This window comes from Lepisosteus platostomus, chromosome 16 (genome assembly GCF_059453375.1).
Source record: "Lepisosteus platostomus isolate fLepPlt1 chromosome 16, fLepPlt1.hap1, whole genome shotgun sequence".
Lineage (NCBI taxonomy): Eukaryota > Metazoa > Chordata > Actinopteri > Semionotiformes > Lepisosteidae > Lepisosteus > Lepisosteus platostomus.
The window spans coordinates 13,648,495-13,663,322 of NC_142626.1; the positions used below are offsets into that span (position 1 = coordinate 13,648,495).

The 14,828-nt window shown below is 40.8% G+C and overlaps 1 protein-coding gene and 1 long non-coding RNA gene across 2 annotated transcripts in view; both read right to left on the minus strand.

Moving 5' to 3' along the window:
- LOC148646899 (protein NLRC3-like) overlaps positions 1-14,828 on the minus strand; it is a 1,251,308-nt gene that overhangs the window by 1,080,274 nt on the left and 156,206 nt on the right. The gene's annotated exons all lie outside the window — the stretch shown is intronic.
- Positions 969-3,236, minus strand: LOC148646922 (uncharacterized). Its single transcript, XR_015927643.1, has 3 exons — positions 3,052-3,236; positions 2,088-2,190; positions 969-1,051 (listed from the first exon to the last, which is right to left on the minus strand). It is a non-coding gene; the product is annotated as an uncharacterized LOC148646922 (long non-coding RNA).

Sequence of the window (14,828 nt, forward strand, 5' to 3'; positions counted from 1 at the left end):
TAAAATAAAGTTTATTATTAATTTGCTGGACAGAGCGGTGAACATTATTATGCATAAGACAAAGATAACGATCCTGATCAGTTTAGAAATCTGTGTACGCTGTAAGGTTTTTACTTCTTAAACTTTTAAAATACACGTTTTGAATAGAAAGAAATCCTCTTCCTGGTACAGTATTTATAGCAAACCAGCACGTCTTTTTTCTCCAATCAGAGGGGTGTCAGATGGTGTCAGCCAATCACCATTCTGCGTTGGGTAGCAACGGGTGACTGTTCTCAGGCGGAAGATGTAAACAGCTTAATGTTCGTGTTAAATAATTTTTTTAAATTAAAATTCATTCTATACAGCAATCGCATATTAGGGTACCGTTTCATAAAACTTTCATGCTTAAAATGTTTAGGGAGAAATGGAAGACTGGTGTGTATTTTTTCTTTAAACTACCAAGACCAGCCATACACAGTACAGTTTACATACAAACAGTAATGTTTATGTTCCTAAATTAATATCGTTTATGACCTTCAGATGCATTATGCTCCTCTTCTTTTTATGCTCAGCTACTAAAATTTCCCTTTAGTGGTAAAATTCATATAAATATTCAAAACTAAGCGGATTAAAATGTGAACAGTAAAGACATTAAATGATTAAATCTTTGCACTACCAACCAATGCACCACGAGTGCCCCTGTCGGTCATTTTGGCCAGCCAATCACTTGCCCTGCGGTACCCTCCGGTGCCCCGCGGTGGCTTGTGGGTAGGTGACTGTACCGCGGGTTTTTACCGCGCATTTTGAATGGCTGCATCTGTAGGTACTCACTACCAAGCAGGCTAGATTAGCCAAATGTTAGAAAAGTCCTGTCAGAATGTAAAGGAAAGATAATCGTTGCTATTTTCTGAAATAGAAAACATTGCTTCCATGTTCTTGTAGAGTTCTTTTTAAAAATAATGTCTTGCTACTTTTACTTGTCTGCTCCAGTTAAGCAGTAACTAACCTGGGAAATGGAGGACAATAATGTGGCAGGTGGTTGCCTCATCACTTCCGATTCTAGTCACAGGTCCTGTAACAGTTGGAAAGAAATGTCACAAAATGTTCTTTGCCCCTCAGTCTTTGTTTGGCTTCTTTTCTCCCTATATGTGTTATGTGCTTTTTGAAAATACTTCACCTTATAGTAAAACAATGATTATCACTATTTGTAATCCATTCAAGATGGATATAAACATGAAAAAATAGCTATTTTTTAGTTTTGTTAACACTTCCTGTCTCCTATAATATTATTAAATTGTCTTTAAAGAACTTGATATATGCTGTTGACTCAGTATAGAAACGAACATTCCCAGATGGTTCAGTTGTACTTTGGGGTCATATTTCAAGGTTGGCATTAAATCTTTTGATGTAACAAAATGTCCACTTTATAAGAAACTTTATTATTTTTCCAAAATATGACCCAGCTACCATATCAGTCCACAGCACAGGTCACTGCTCATGTATTTGAAGTTATTCACAAAATTAAAACGTTGAGTAAATTGTAAGTGGTAAGTGATTTCATGTTTTGTCATCTGTTTTTAAATGACATTCATCAATGGATATAAAATCCTTCCCAGCTCCACCCCATCTCAGCTCCCCTTTTTTTCCCCATCTCCATCTTTTCAACTCTTTCCCATCATCTTAAACTGTAAAATCTGTAGTCAACTCTCTTGCAATGGGGCTATACAGTATGTATTTGCTTTCCTTTATGATCATCTAACTTTAGTTGTACTTGTGTTTTTGTTCTACATTATTTATTTTGCTTAAGCCCTCATGAGATCCCCCTGTTTTGAGAGATTCTGACACTTTTTCATAAAAGACAATAAACAAATCATCATAAAAAGTCATTATTTTGTTATGTTTTGTAATTTCCTTTATATTACAAAGCACAACAACTCAATATAACTCAACAGAAGTGGTGCAATTAAGAATACCTAAGGAACAATATAAAACTTCTTTGAAAACACAACAACAAAGGCTACCTCTTTCCCAACAAACTGCAGATTCATGGAATGTAAACTCATATGGAAAAAACGTTTTTTAATATAAAATATATTTCAGGATTCTACCTTTACTAAGGTCAATCGTTGCATATTCTCTCTGAGAAACATAAAGCAGATCATTTGGTTGCTCTTTCACTTCAGGTTGCTGCTTGAATTTTTCAGCTTCAGGCTGTAACACAAAATTATTGTCACTGCATGGAAAATCCAGCTTTTGTATAAAAGGATTTTGAATGACTTTTAAAATACCCAGAGACAGTTTGAGACTGCTTCAAAGTTTTGTGAATCACTCCGCAAATGCCAAAGTTTCCAAACTGCTGAAAAAAGCATGACGGCAGACAGCAGAAAGACAGCAGAAAGTCTTCCTTTACCTCTGTTTCTATACATGGATTACACTTCAAACAGATTAGTTTGATACATAATAGTCTGCATTGCCAGTCTGTTTTGTAACTGTGCTTCATGCATGCCTCACGCTTATCAATACTGTGATTGATGAAACTATATTGTTTATCTATTAAATACATACAATACTATACAAGCAGTCATTTCAAAATTCACTCAGCTGTCAGCGGTCAGTTTTTAATGCAGATACTCTGTCATCAAATTAAATTACACAAATGAAATGCTCATATGTATACAATTTATAAGCACAAATTGTCCAATACATCTTTTAAGACTATACTTAAATATTGATTGGAACCACTGATTGGGTGGCAATCTCATGAATGTGAACACAGCATAATTTCCAAGATATTTTAAAATGTAGTATACTGGATAAACAGAGTCTATATGCATTTATTAAGCATTTGATTAATTATGAATAATATATGAATAGTAAAGTATTCTAGCATGGAAAACAAAAATAGAACATGTATTCAATTCCAGAGCTTTGACAGAAAGTTAAATGTTTTACGTTTCTTCCTATACAATGGCATGTATGCTGTAAAAGGTTCCAATATGCATTTTTTATTTTACTTTTATGTTGTGATAATTTATTTTTTTGCAAGATATATAAAAAAGCATTGTAAAGTACCTGTAAATCTTCTCCTTATTTTGCCCAGAATTCTTCAATAGTTTCAAAATCCTCAACCAACTTGTGTTTCACAGACAGGGGCATGGTGCTGATTTGGACTGTTACTGTAAGTGAATCAGTGATCGTTGATTATATGGTGACTTAGAACACAAATCTTCATTTTAATACAGGAGGACATGACCTGCTGACCTGCTGACTTGCTTAATCCATGCTGGGTATTTTTTTTAAGTTTCTTAGAATTTACTTTACTTCCTTGTTAGGTAGTTGTGTAATTCACTAAACGTTTCAGCACACCCAAAGCAAAACTAGTCATTTCTAGATCTGATTTTGTTTCTTCTTAGCTGACCTACATAAAATAAGTGTTTTAATGTTTTTATAAACATATATATTTACATTTGTTACCTATAGAGTATTAGGGTGCATTTAAATACATTTTAATGTATTTAAATATTAATAGATTTTATATTTTAAATATATTGTCCTTGTTACCAACAACAGAATATTTAAATGAAAATAAATCAATATTAAAAAATGTGGGAGGTCAATATATTAAATGTATACTATGCTGCAGCTTAAGAAAGAAAAGAAAATTAGATGAAACCAGCATAAGGACGTTTGGTAATAAGCTTTGTACTAACTATAGGATTAGCCCTAATTAGTAAGATGGTTTCAACTTTATACTACATAGAATACATAACGTGACAGCAGATGGAAACTTTAAATACGCACATCGGAAATACACTTTTTGTTACACAATGAACACTCTCTGCTTTAATAGAGGATATAATAGATAGTAATAAAGCTTTTTAGGCAACAAGCACCTTTGTTGTATTTTTTGCAATAGTTGTAGCAGTTGTGTGGTACTGTAAAGCCATTTTTCCTAAAGTGCAACAAAATAAAATCAGCCAGCAACTTCATTGCATAATTGTGGCACCATCAATATAGATAGATGATCCTAAAAAACAGGAAATTATCTGTACATCACTTGATAAGGAAAAAGGAGTTTCAGTTTCACAGAAATTCAATCCAAGCTTCATTAATCCCCTAGAGAAGTTGTCTCTTAAGAAAACTGCTTTTTCCTGCTCGGGGTCATACTGACACAAAGCCCTTCCAGTTAGTACAGAGCACACCCTGTACAGGACACACTCACACACAACAACATAAAGATATTTCAGAGACTTGGGGTGTGTGGAACATGGTACAAATCCACATGAACTTGGGGAGACCATTCAAATCACACACACAGAGGGCCCCACTCTGGAATCAAACACAGAACAGCTACACAGACTTTCACTTTCACTGTGCTGTGGTTTCCCGACTGAATTACTGTAAATTATTACCAAATTTAAATCAGTGTTACCTTCCCTGTTTTGTTTAAGGTATTGTCAGCTGTAAATGACTCAGTAGCTGAAAATGGCTCAGTAGCTAAACCTTTTTATACAGATACCATCAAACAGGCTTACAACAAGTCCAGAAACTCTTACAGCATTCAGATCTGTTACATATCATATTTTAAACATGTGATTTTAGTTCTGAAATACAGTACCTTAAATATGCAATTTTGTTTTCCTGTTTTTTTCCATTTTTTCCTGTTTTTAAATGTAAGAATACAAGGACACTATGTTACAAAGTTATTAGTTAGTTATCAGTTGAACACATTAATAATAAGTTTTAAGCAAAAAGTATTTTATAGTCTCCACATCAAACACAAAGAGAACTAAAATTAAATCTGACCTTTTGTGACCTACAGCAACTTTTACATTTTCATCTTAGTACATTTAGTAATGTACTAAATAGCCATTACATTAAACTAAAACTGTTTGATTAAAAATCAAGTTTTATAGAGCATGATGAGATTCTGTAATGATTTGTTGACAAAATGTTGAAATGCAATACGTTTTTGTCCTTAATTAGTCTATAATATAATTCTTGTAGCAAATTAAGTCTGAGAGGAATAATCTTTACCCATTAAATTGTCTGATACTGAGGATAATTTGTAAAAATATTGCTACAGTTATTGGAAGGGACTATTGTGTTGTTGAAGACTTTAATGATAATGGTCACTATCAAGTTAATATCAGCATTTGCAGTTCATGGAAGCTTCAAAGTAAGAAAAAAAAATTGATGTTTTCAGACCTCTAGAAAGTCTGAGACACATTAATCAAAATGTGTCTGGTTTCCCTTGGTTAATTATATTCTGGGCAAATGATTAGTAACACAGTATTCCAGTAACACAGGATAAAAAGACACGGAGAAAATAAAGGAAGGACGGCCAAAAAGACACAACACAAGACAGTGCCAGGCATGAGTGTAAGAAGCGGTGTGAAGAACCCTATGCAGGTCGGGCAGTGAACAAGTCCAGTAGGGCAAGGCGAAGTTGGAGTTGGGTATGTAGGAAGTGTCGTTATCCAGGGGGCTGTTATCCAGGGTGCGAACAAATCCAAAGGGCAAGACGAAGACGGAGTCGGGTTGGCAATCAGTGTCGTATCCAGGAGGCTTGAAGAAAGGGATCGCAAAGGTTTCGGATGGTAAGAGCTTAGGAAAACAGTAAACTGTTTAACACAAAGTGGTGAAGTGAAGGTTGAGGAGGTTTAAATAACAAATGCGGTGAGAAGCAAGAGACGTGATAGGATGATTAGCTTGTGCGTTGTAGTTTTTTGGGAATTGGATTGGGCTGTTGTCTAAATGACAGGGGTCGTGGGAATGCACTGGCATTTATCAGAATTATGTGATTGATTATGTGAGAGAGTGACAAAGAGGTCCTTGTCCAGATCAACCAAAGACCAGATCATGTACTTGAATCTTGTCAAGAGAGCTTGACATTCTCTTGTTTTTTACTCTCTGATTTCCAGTAATGAGAAATCTTAGGTGAAAAACTGTCTCTCCTGATTAATGGATGTATTTTTAGAATAAGTAGATAGGTTTCCTTACCTCTTCAGGTTCCCTTATTCACTTTCTAGCATACAGATTTATAGAGAAACATGTTTAACTAAAGGTCATATTTTGCTTAGTTTAGACAGTAGGTTCATCTCTCTTGTTGGTTTATGTAGGTGTTATATAGGATTTTTATACACTGTACCTCGTTACAGTCTGGGATTTTCTGATTGGTCAGGATATAGGCCTCTGAGACTCCTTGCTTCATGTTTAATGTTGTGTTGTTTAATGTGTGCATGTGTGTGTTTGTCATTGTTAATAAATAGTGGTTATATATACTGTAGCATGCCTGTTTTATTACTGTTTTGCCAAAGCTGTGACAGAGAACAAAGAACTCAGTGACTACTTACACCAACAACTTGTGGCACAAACCCTCATTCATCTCATTTTCAAAATGTGCGGAATTCCAAAAGTGATTGACAGTGAACAAGTTGGACACTTCTCAAGCAACATTGTAAAGCTTTAGTTATCACACAGAATCTTCAGATTTCACATTGTCCAAAGACTTTAGGAGTAGTGTAGCATAGCAATCTCACACTGAAGACATTTTGAAAATGTGGTGGATAAGAGTTTGTAGGGTCTGCAGGGGAAAGTCTCAACCCACTTTGTAAACTTACACAAAATGCACAAAAATATAGCGAAGGCTTTGGCTTTTTTCTGCTAGAGGTCCAAAAATAATCAATGTGTGTTCATTCATGGACATTCAGGTGGAGCTGACAGTTCAAGTTTAGATTTCAGTGTGTGTTTAAGGTTTAACCTGTGCTTACACAAGAGAAAAGGCACTTTTTACATTATTCCATTATTGCATATTGCACATTTGTCAACCTCAGAAGATTTTTTTTTTAGAATTGTGTTCATCTTGGTAATTCTTTCTGACATGAGCATGAATGGAAAAGAATGGAAACCTCACCACATCTCAAGAGTACATTAGCCCACATATTCTGAAGTAAAATAATGTTAGAGTGGATGATTGTCAGTAGATCTAAAATTATTCTTAACACAGAGAGGAAGAAGAGTACATACTGTAAAACATAAACAGCATAGATTTCAACAGGTTCATTAGTCATCTGACTAGCTTCTAACAATGCTGCTCATTCATCAAACTGAGGATATCCTTTGAAATAAAGGAAGGGATTCCTGAAATAAAGTACCAGGTAGGCAATCTGAGGAGAAATAAAATGCCTGAAGCACGAGACAGGAAACAAGAAGTAACCAGGAGTAACGTGCAAAGAATAGTAAGAAAAATAACAAGGATTGAACTGAACAGGAGAAGGATGTAAGGTAAATAGCAGAATACTCAAAACAGGGAAAAAGAACAGTAAGTAAAGGTCCTGAGCTCTAAGCAGAGGTAATCAATATTGAGCACTGCAAGGTCTCAGAGCAGAGTTTATATACTGTTGGCTTGAAATGGAGAGCCATGTACCTCTAGGTACACTAATCTGGGACTGGCTACAGTTGTCTTTATGGTCCGTGCCTTCACTGCACAGCTGGGCAGTCAGTGCCTGAGGCACCCTCTAGTGGTGAGATTTTGGAACGATAACATACTGTAAGTTAATCAGTAAGTTGACTTTAATCAGAAGAAGAAATACATCAAACCATAAAGTAAGCATGCCTGTGTATTTACATATGTAGCCTGAATCATCAATATACACTTTAGGAATATTAGATCATGGTTCAAAAGGGAAAAGTGTAATGTATAGGTCAGTGTCTGGAAGTGGGCACTCATGTGGTTGATCAAGTTAATGCAAGATCTGAGGCAACAAAATAGTACCGTTACAATCAATGTCCAAACCACATTGTGTCAAAAGTAAAGTCCGGTGTGAAAACCTCTATGAAGAGAGTATTCATGGGCTTTAGTAGAAGGTTTAAAGTTGAGAGTACTGCATGTAACTTGTAAGTCATACTACCGAATACTGGGGTATGCATGCTCATTTCCTGCTCACAAGTAAATCTGCATGCCTGCATCTTTAAATAATAAGGTGTTTGTTATTCCTTTTGGCTTCTCAAAGCACAGAAGAACTGTGAACCTCTTTGTCAAGGAGAGATAAGATTTGCACAGACACAGCCATAAAAGCATTTAGCCATGAACAAAGTAGGTGTGGTGATTCTCAAGTCTAGAGAAAATGTCCCCTGCTCTGGAGAGAAACTCACAAATGTGGGGTCATTACTTAGAAAGGAATGCAAGAAAGACCTTTTGATATGCATCCATTTTAAGAAACTGGGCGCCTGCAATGGCTATGTTTTTTATGTGGGACAACCAAAGGTGTGTCGGCGCTGTGGTGCTGTGGGACACCTGGCATCGTCCTGCACTGTGAAATGCTGCAAGACCTGTGGCAAACAGGGACATTTAGCCTCTGACTGTTCAATGCTGCCAAAGTGCAATTTATGTGGCTCGGAAGGACACGTTTTTAAGAAATGCCCTCACGCCTACGCCAATAAACTCAAAATGAGAAAGGATGAGGCAGTGCTTGTTTCAGCCAAACCGGCCCGAAAAGCCAAAGCAAACAACAAGTCAAACAAAGAACCCTTGTTGGACAAAGACTCTCAGCCTCCAGCCAGGATCAGTCCTGCTGTGGCTCCGGGGCCGGTGGAAGAGAAATCCACTACGCCCCCACAACCGGAGACTGCACCAGACAAGCACGAGGGTTTGAAAACCCCAGAGAACAGCGAGGACCCCTCGCCCACTCCTGCTCCTCAGAACGAGGGCCAGTGTGGGGCCCCCCGGTGGAGCGGGTCCACCGAGGATACCAAGGATTCAGCGGAGCTGCTTTTCTCAGACTCTGCAAGTGCTACAGATGCCCTCCTCTCCTCCATCCAGTCCATCACGGAGGATCTGCAGCAGCTGGTGGGTGAGGGGGAAGAGGAGACTGGTGCATCGGCTGCACCCCTTTCCCCTCAGTGCTCCCAGGAGCTGGACTTGAGGAAAAGGAAAAATGACTCTGTTTTCTCCCCGAGCGAGGAGGAAGGAGAGCATGGCGATGGGGACAGCTGGAACCCCTCCACCCCTCCCTTTACCCCCTTCCTTGAAATGGACTCCGTGAACGCTTTTACTGCTGCCACCCTGATGAAGGCTCATTCAGAGGATGGCTGGCAGGAAATTGGTAAGAAGAAAAAGAAGAAGGTAACAGGTGAGACAGAAGAGAAATGTGTTTTGTAAAGACTGGTTCCACTTTCTTATGTATGCCAGTCTGTCTTTGATTACCTCCAGCAGAGAGAGGGAGATGTGTTGATGTTGCAGGAGTGTGCTTTAGCCTATCAAGAGAGGTATAAAAGCTTTGAAGATAGGTGGGATAAAGGGCCTTCTGTTTGGTCAGGGGACAATAACAACAGAGCCTCTGGCGTGGCCATTCTTTTCAAAGGATGGGCATTCAAATTGAAAAGTATTCAGAGGGTCATAGATGGCAGGTTGCTGTGTGTGGATGTGGAATGGGGGACTGTTAACCTGCGCCTAATCAATGTGTATTGTCCTACTGACGTGGGAGGAAGGGTGGAGCTACTCAAGGCACTCTCTCCCCTATTGTTATGTAGCACAGACGTGATAGTGGGAGGGGATTTTAATTGTATCTTAGAGCACACAGACAGGCAGTCTAGCTCTCCGATAAAATTGGATTCCAGCTCACTGGCCCTGCAAAACTTAGTTCAAGACTTTAAACTCTCAGACACATATAGATGTATATATCCCACAACAGCAGGATATACATGGTCAGGGAGGAATAGCAGCTCCAGAATTGACTATTGCTTTGTCTCAGAGAGAGTGAAAGTTGTTGGGGTCACTCTTCAGCCTGTCTTCTTCTCAGATCATCAGGCTTTAGGGTGTAGAGTAGAACTCCAGGGCGGGACTGTCTTTGGCCAAGGCCTCTGGAAACTCAACACAAAGCTGCTAGAGAACGAGGGGGTAGTATCCCGCTACAAGGAGAAACTATCACAGTGGCTGTCCTTGCAGTGTCTGTACGGGTCAGTAGGAGAGTGGTGGGAGGAGGTGAAGGTGAGGACAAAGGCCTTTTTCATGGCTGAGGGAAGGAAGGCTGCTGCCAGACGGAGAGGAGTGCTAGCCAGGAAACAGAGGCAGCTGCAGCGTCTCTACACGATGCTGCACAGTGGCTTCGATGTGCTCAAGGATATCACCCTTTTAAAAAAGGACATCCGGAGCATAGCCGAAGAAAGTAGTCGAGGAGTGCTGTTAAGAAGCAGAGTGCAGTTCTTGGAAGAAAATGAGAAGTGTACTCGCTTCTTTTTCAGGAAAGTGGTAGGCTCCAAGTCTGTCATGGTAAGTGTAGTTGATGAGGAGGGACGAGAGAGAACAGAGCCGAGTGCTATCCTCTCCTGCACCGAGGCCTTCTACTCAAGACTGTACAGCTCTACAGAGGTAAAGGATGAAGAAATTCATTTTTTTACCTCAAAGCTAGAAAACGTTTTGAGTGAAGAAGATAGGGAAGTACTTGAGAGGGATTTGACAGTAGAAGAGCTGAGACAGGCTATGGAGAGCTTACAGATGGGGAAAACTCCGGGTGCTGACGGGATCCCTAAAGAATTTTATTGCACCTTTTGGGATCTGCTTCAGGATCCGCTACTGCTCCTATTCGAGGAAAGCTATAAGACAGAATTGCTGCCTGACTCCTTAAGAGAAGGCACTATCTCTCTCTTGTTTAAGAAAGGAGCAAAGAATGACATAAAGAACTGGAGACCCCTCAGCCTGTTAGGCGTGGACACTAAGATCCTGTCCGAAGCCCTTTTCCTGCACCTACAAAATGTAGTGGCCTCACTAGTAGGGAAAGAACAGACTTGTGGGATAGCAGGATGCCTGATTTGCGTCAACCTGGCCTTGTTGAGGGGTGTCTGTCTGTACTCAGAGGACCGCTCCCTCCCTCTGTGCATTTTAGGTGTAGACCTAGAAAAGGCTTTTGACTGCCTAAACCGGCAGTACTTAACATCGGTACTTGAGCACATGAAGTTTGGCCCCATCATGAGAAAGTGGATTAACCTGCTGTACACAGGGAGCAACAGCAGAGTAATGGTTAATGGCAATAGATCACGCCTCTTTGAAGTCTCTTCAGGGGTGAGGCAGGGCTGCCCATTATCCCCCTTGTTATTCGTTTTGGCTATGGAGCCCTTAGACTGTGCCTTGCACCAGGATAAGGCCATTAATGGGATACCAGTGCCTGGAAGTGGGGGAGGAGAGGTAAGGATATCTCTATACATGGATAACGTCACCCTGCTCCTCTCTGACAATGCCTCAATGAGCAGAGCTCTGCAGTGCTGTGATCGTTTCTCTTTGGCTTCCTCTGCAAAAATTAACAAATCTAAGAGTGAGATTTTTTATCAGAACTGGAGGGAGCCAAAAGAAGGACATGATCTCAGGTTGCAAGAGAAGAGAATTAAGGTCCTGGGGGTGTATTTTGGAGAAGAGATGGGAACAGTAAATTGGCAGAACAAATTGCCAATCTTAAACAAAAAACTGATGCAATGGAAGGACCGAGACCTCACCATGACTGGGAAGGTTCTGGTCATCAAAGCCGAGCTCTTGCCTGTCTTGAATTTTCTGGCTTCTACCTTCCCAATCCCACACTGTGTTGGGGCGGTGCCGAGGAGATTGATGTTTCAATTTCTATGGGGTGGGAAGCAGGAAAGGCTCAGAAGGGAAATAATGTACAGGCCACTACCCTCAGGGGGGAAGTCTGTCCCAGATATTGCTACGAAGCTGCTGTGCATTTTCCTGGCCTCTGTGCTGCGAGGCTTTGCAACAGCACCTGAAGCGCGTACCTGGACTTATTTTTCCAGGCTCTGGGTAGGTATGGAGGTGTTCAGAGTGTGGGGTTTCAGACCCAAGCCGGATGTCCCACTCTCTGACACATGCCCTGCAATTTATGGGACAGTTCAAAGTTTTCTAAGATCTCACCCAATTGGCCATATTCCCCTCCGAGATGTCAGCATCCAAAAACTGGAAGATTTCGTTGCACCCCTTTGGGCATTTTAACATCAGCCCAAACAAGGAAGGTGTGGAAACACACATCCTCTAAGTTTCTGTGCAACATTCACAGAGATTTAGCCTGGAGTGTCGTCCACCAGTGCTTACCGGTGCGAACTTTCTTGTACCGTAGGGGCCTCACCCCGAGCCCTCGCTGCGTTAGGGTGGGCTGCGGCGAGGAGGAGACTGTGACCCATCTCCTGTGGTCCTGTTTTTTTGCTTAGGCCTTCTGGGCACAGTTTGAAGATTGGTTGCAAGCTCTCTCGCCCCAATTTTCCCTGACCGCTGCTTTCGTCATATACGGCATCTCTCCTGTCAAACTTCCTCCTGACGTGTTTGACAGGATCTGGGCCGTGGTGAACACTGGGAAAGACACCCTGTGGAGAGTGAGGAACATGGCATGTTCAAAGGCATCGAGGTCCCAGTCAAGGCAGGAAGTAGCTTGGCCCTGTTCATCACCCGAGAGAACTATTACCTCAGAGATCTGTGGAGAGAAGGGAGGGAGGAAGCAGAAAATCTGTGGGAAATAGAGGGCATAGGTCAATATCTCAAGAAGCTGTGATAAAACATTATCATGTTTAAGTAAAGAATGTGATTTGCACCAGAACAAAATAAATTGTTGCTATGTAACTGGTACCGTGTCAAAATGTAATGAGATGTGATCATATATACTGTTTTAAGTATGTATATTAATGTAAAGCTTTCTAATTTTCTAATAATGAGAGGAGAATGATGTCCAAACTAGAGACCATCATGGACAACTTCTCCCATCCCCTCTATGACAGGCTTGCAGGAATGAAGAGCACGTTCAGCAATAGACTGATTCATCCACGATGCGACAGGGAGCGCTACAGGAGGTCATTCTTGCCGTCTGCCATAAGACTGTACAACGCATCCACCTTGCATCTTGGCAGAGGCAACATCGACAGTGACCTGTTTCTGGACTAAACGCATATACACATCTACTGCTACATCTGTTCTCTTTCTTTTTCTTTTTCCCGTTTACAACCACTTTTTGTGCAATATATGCCAGGGACCTGTGCAATACATTTATATTTATATCTATAGTTACATCTATATTTATATTCATATATGTGATACGATTTTCTGTGTACTGTTCTGTTCTAGTTTGTTCTTGTGTGTCGGACTGTGAGTAACTCTTGTATTGTATTGTATGTATTGTACTATTATTATATAATTTGTTACACTGTGGCTGTGTTGTGTGTGTTAAGCTGCTGTTGCACTGCAATTTCCCTCATGGGATCAATAAAGTATCTATCCATCTAATTTGTGATGCCCTGTATTTTTTTTTGTGGAAAGAAAATAAAGTTCTTAAGAATCAGGCCTTTCTCAGGAGCCCAACGGACTAGGATCCCTCTGCAGGCTGTAGGATTTGAACCAACAACCTCCCAGGCAAAGGTGCAGATTCTTAGCCACAGAGCCACCACTCCAAGTGGGAGCCTGGTCAGGGCTCAGGAACAGTGAATAGGCTACAGCAAGCGGTATCACCCAGGTGGCGTGGAGGAACTCTGTTGTGCGAATCCAGCCTTAACAACCACTTGCCAAACAAAACAGTCGGTAATCCCCATTATCCACAGTGCAAGGCTATTTTTATAGTGTCGGGGATCGAAAGGATCGGCATTGAGGGGCGCATTTCAGACCACAATGAAAGTCAATTGGACACAGTGACGTGTAAAACCTCAAATTCACATCACAAACTAGAGGAAATCTGCAGGTCTGCTCAGCGCCATGTCCTGGGATTCAGAATGAGGCAGAAGGACTTCCGGTGAGGTGGAGCGGCCCTGTGACCCTGTTAACAAGCAGGCTTGTGAGTCCAGCTCTTCTGATCCAGTAGAAATACTGCTCTCCTCTCCAAGACAGTTTCACTGGCAAATCACCCTGCCATATCAGCCATATTGCCCTGCAGCTCCCCACTAGCAGCCCCACTGGAGCTCAGCAGGTGTGAGCCTGGTCAGCACCTGGAGGGGAGACTCCTGGGAAAGCTGAGGCTGCTGCTGGAAGAGGTGTTAGTCGGGCCAGCAGGGGGTGCTCACCCTGTGATCTGTGTGGGTCAGGCTGCTGGCTAAGGTTTGCCTGTCAAGCAAATCCTTAAAAAGCTAAGAACTGCACATCCCCTCTGGTCAGGAATGAAGAAACGGGAAGGCTTATCGGCACATGATTTATTTTGTCTCTGGCAGGGCGAAGAAACCAGGCAGCAAATGTAAAAAAAACAAACTAATATTTGCTTGCAATAATTTACAGACCCCAAAGCACAACATCTACATCTATTTTGTTTAGATATTAATAAAAGTGCGAGTTATCTGGTTCCTCTTATGTAGTGAGGCACGAATACTGTATATAGGAAAATGGGGGATGTCGTTCTTTATAAAGTAAAGATCCTGTTCAATACTAAATTTCTTCCTCAAATGGACGCTAAATGAGTGGGGAACCTCTTCCCGACTCCAAACTTGACATCACTAAACAAGCGAGAGACGAAAGCTACACACATATAATCATCCATTATTTCCCTTTATTGATCCCTCATCAATTTACCTTCGGGATCAATAAAGTCCTATCTATCTATAAGAAATCGGTATTTACACATTGATAAGAGAACAGTCCCTTACCTAAAGCCTAGAGTTTAGTGCTCAGATTAACTGGTGTTCTGTTCTTACGGTCTGTCAGTTGAGGGCTGCTCTCTTGTGGTCCTGATCCTTCTCCTGTTTTTCTTTCTTCTCTTTGTTAATTACTGTCTCAGCATTGGTCCGGTCTCCTCTGTTGATCCCCTAAGAATGCTGACTTCGGGATTGATACAAAATTAGCTTAGTCTTAATTGGGGGGGGGGGAGGGTAATTGCTTGGCTGGCTGGATTTTAAGA